This window comes from Homarus americanus, unplaced genomic scaffold (assembly GCF_018991925.1).
Source record: "Homarus americanus isolate GMGI-L3 unplaced genomic scaffold, GMGI_Hamer_2.0 scaffold48406, whole genome shotgun sequence".
NCBI classification, from domain to species: domain Eukaryota; kingdom Metazoa; phylum Arthropoda; class Malacostraca; order Decapoda; family Nephropidae; genus Homarus; species Homarus americanus.
Window position 1 is genome coordinate 1,607,736 of NW_024753828.1, and position 3,804 is coordinate 1,611,539.

The 3,804-nt window shown below is 41.2% G+C and overlaps 1 non-coding gene across 1 annotated transcript; it reads left to right on the plus strand.

The window, feature by feature from the left end:
• Positions 1-3,226: 3,226 nt before the first annotated feature.
• Positions 3,227-3,300, plus strand: Trnai-aau. The gene has a single exon. It is a non-coding gene; the product is annotated as a tRNA-Ile (tRNA).
• Positions 3,301-3,804: the final 504 nt, after the last annotated feature.

Here is a 3,804-nt window from a genome sequence, read left to right on the forward strand (position 1 = left end):
TCAGTTCTGGTGCCCTTTTTATAGAATGGATATCAATTCACTAGAGTCGGTGCAGCGAAGAATGACGAAAATGATTCCGGGACTTGGAAACCTTCCATATCAGGATAGGTTAAAGAAACTAAACTTGCATTCCCTAGAAAGACGAAGAGTGCGGGGAGATATGATAGAAGTATTTAAGTGGGTGAAAGGAGTCAATAAAGGGGATATAGATAAATTCTTATAAAATCCGAGCAGGATAGGACTCGAAGCAACGGATTTAAGTTGGATAAGTTTAGGTTTAGGAGGGAGATAGGAAGGAACTGGTTCACAAATAGGGTGGTGGACGAGTGGAACAAGCTTAGCAACTATGTAGTAAGTGCTGAAACGCTGGAAAGATTCAAGAGGAGACTGGATAGATTCATGGATGATAGAGAGTGGTAGTAACTCTCGACAGGAGCTGCCATGCACAGGCCAACCGGCCTATTGCAGACTCCTTATTTTCTTATGTTCTTATGTTCTTAGGGGCACGTCCTTCTTCAAGCTTGGTCAGGTAGAATTGCCAGTACGAGAACCAGGGTGAGGTCGATGTATCTTTGGCCGCTTGCACCCCGACTATACCTCGTTAATTATTATTTTTTACATATCTAGACTCACTAGGCCTGTTAGCTCAGTTGGTTTGAGAGCCGTGCTAATAACACGGATGTCGTGGGTTCGATCGCCATACGGGCCAGCGGCAACATTTTTAAGGAGTTGGCGGTACATTTTTTGGCTCTCACTACTACGTGAAGGTTTCACTTCCCGGATCGGATTGCAGTTTTTCTCCGAATGCTCTGGAAGACGAAGCTGTAAACTTAACAAAATAACCCGTAAAGTTTGCATCATACACTAAAATCGAAAAATACTACTATTACTAATCGGAATCGAATATGACGATCATACACTATGTCTGTGGGCATACAAGGGTGAGCTTGGCGCCGTATTCCTTTGGGACAGTGATCTCCTATCCGTTGGTTTTCATTTTGTCCATGGGACAAGACTTCAGTAGCTTATCAGCATCTTCATCTGTCTCTGTGAGGATGATGTAACCGTCTCTCAGATCCACGAGTCTATTTATTCTCACCCTTCTTTAACTGCAAAAATCAGTCAACGCTACTTAATACCTAGCAACAACCACCATGCCCTTTTGATTTAAGATAATACTATATCTACAACTTAAATACCACACTGGAGATATACACCTTTAATAACGTTGACAAAATACTCTCCCTCCATACACGATTATCGAGGGGGACACATGATGCCTCAAGTCCTCAACCGCAGCTGCTGCGTGACTCGTGCCAGCACCCCTCACACACCACCTCAACTAAGCTCAGCGACCAACTCGAACCTAACCCAAAGCACTAACTAAACCCAAATGAATCACCATCAAACCAACTAAGCCTCAAACTTGCTACTCGTCCTGACAAATTAACTCTCTTTTTTAACCGAGAAGGGTAGACGAAACAAGCAAGTCACTAAGAAGGTTAGTTTAGGTTAGTTTAGCTTATTTTTGGATAGGTTAGCATTAGGTTAGGTTCGATTACACTAGGTTATGTTAAGCTAAGTTTGGTTTATTTAGGTTAGGTTAGTTTGGCGTTAAGTTAGGTCAGGTTAGGTTAGGTTACGCTCAATTAGAATAGGTTAGGCTGGACTTGACTAGGTTAGGTTAGGTTAGGTTAGGTTAGGACGTGTTATTAAATCTGACGAGGACTCTGCAAAACTACAGGAAGATCTAAACAAATTTTTCGAATGGTCTGAAAAATGGTAGATGAAATTCAACGTGGACAAATGTAAAGTACTCAGTATAGGAGATTCAAACAGGGAAACAGATACCAGATGAACAAAGATGCCATAGAGAAATCCGACTGCGAGAGAGATTTAGGAGTAATGATAAGTAGGAACCTTAAGCCAAGTAAACAATGTGTTTTTGCTCGTAACAAGGCTAATAAAGTACTTGGGGTCATACAAAGGAGTGTTAGTTACAAGACTAGCGAGGTCATCCTAAAACTGTATCTTGAGCTTGTGAGACCACACCTGGATTACGCAGTTCAGTTCTGGTCACCGTATTACAGAATGGATATAGAATCCTTGGAAAGAATTCAGAGGAGAATGACAAGACTAATACCGGGCATTAGGAACCTTGAGTATAGAGACAGGTTAAAGCATCTTAATTTGCACTCCCTCAAGAGACGTAGAGCGAGGGGCGACCTGATAGAGGTGTATAAGTGGAAGTCAGGACTAAACAAAGGGGACATTACAAAGGTACTCAAACTATCCAACCAGGAGCGAACTCGTAACAATGGTTTTAAATTAGACAAATTTAGATTTAGGAGTGTAATAGGTAAACACTGGTTTGGAAACAGAGTAGTGGATGAATGGAACAAGTTACCAAATATCATCATTAACTCGAATACGCTGAATAGCTTCAAACATAGGTTGGATGCTTATATGAGCAATAGGGGTTAGGTGTAAATGGGACTGCCCAGTATAGGCCAATAGGCCCTCTGCAGTTTCCTCCATTTTTATGTTCTTATGTTCTTATGACCCTGTTTCAGCTTCTCGCCTCTTATAGTACAGTAAGACACAGGTAAATTAATGTTAAGGGACCGACAAAGGATTTAATCATTGGTAGTCTTGGAGTAAATGACCTGAGTAAGAGGTTTAGACGACCAGGTATAACGAGGTTAATGACCCGCCCTGACTGTTGTAGGCAAAGGGATTTCGAGAAACTAATGTTTCTTAAAAAAAAATTGTAATTATCTGCCGAATCTCTACCCCAGTTTACTTCACTTAATGATTACTCAAATTAACATTATTCGACGTTGGGGGTCAGGTTAGGTAAGGTTAGGGTGATTAATATTTAAGTGAAATAAGCTTGGGAGGAGATTCTTCAAGCGAGTCTTATTTAAAAAATCTTCATTATTTAAGATATATACGAACATTTCGAACATTTTCAGGATCATTAATAACGATGAATGGTTTATTATTATAAAAATGATACCTTTGGTTTGCTTATTATTTATCCTGACAGTGATACAGCCGAAAATAGATCCGCCAATCACAAGCCCCATTAAATACAGTCTTACTTCACCAAATATTGCCAGGTAGAACTGAGTACGAGAGCCAAGGTGAGGTCGATGTGTCTTTGGCTGACTGTACCCCGACTACACCTCGTTCAATATTATTTTTTACACAACTTATTTCACAAGGCCTGTTAGCTCAGCTGGTTAGAGCGCCGTGCTAATAACGCGGACGTCGTGGGTTCGATCCCCATACAGGCCAATGGCAATATTTTTAAGGAGTTGGTGCTACACTCTTCCATCTCAACACAGCGTCAAGGTTTCATTCCCCGGATCGGATGGCAGGTTTTCTCCGGATACTCTGGACGACGATGCTGTAGATTAAACAAAATAAAACGTACAATTTGTATACATACTGTAGTACATTCAAACTGATAAATCGTCATACATTAATATATACAGATACATACAGTACACACACATTTAGCGACTATATGCCAGACGCTCCCCCGGCTTGACACAACCAATCTCCCTGCTTACCTACCAGCTCCTTTACCCACTGACATAGTAGAAGAATTTGAAGTAGCGGAACGTCTGGACAAACTAAAGTTAAAACGCTCCACCACCCCCATTGATTTACCAATGAAACTCTTCAAGGAGTTCTCAACGGAGCTTGCTAAACCCCTCTGCTCCATCATCAATGCTTCTCTCAGTCAAGCCAAATGCCCAGCTGACTGGAAGACTTCTTATATGTCACCAGTGCCCA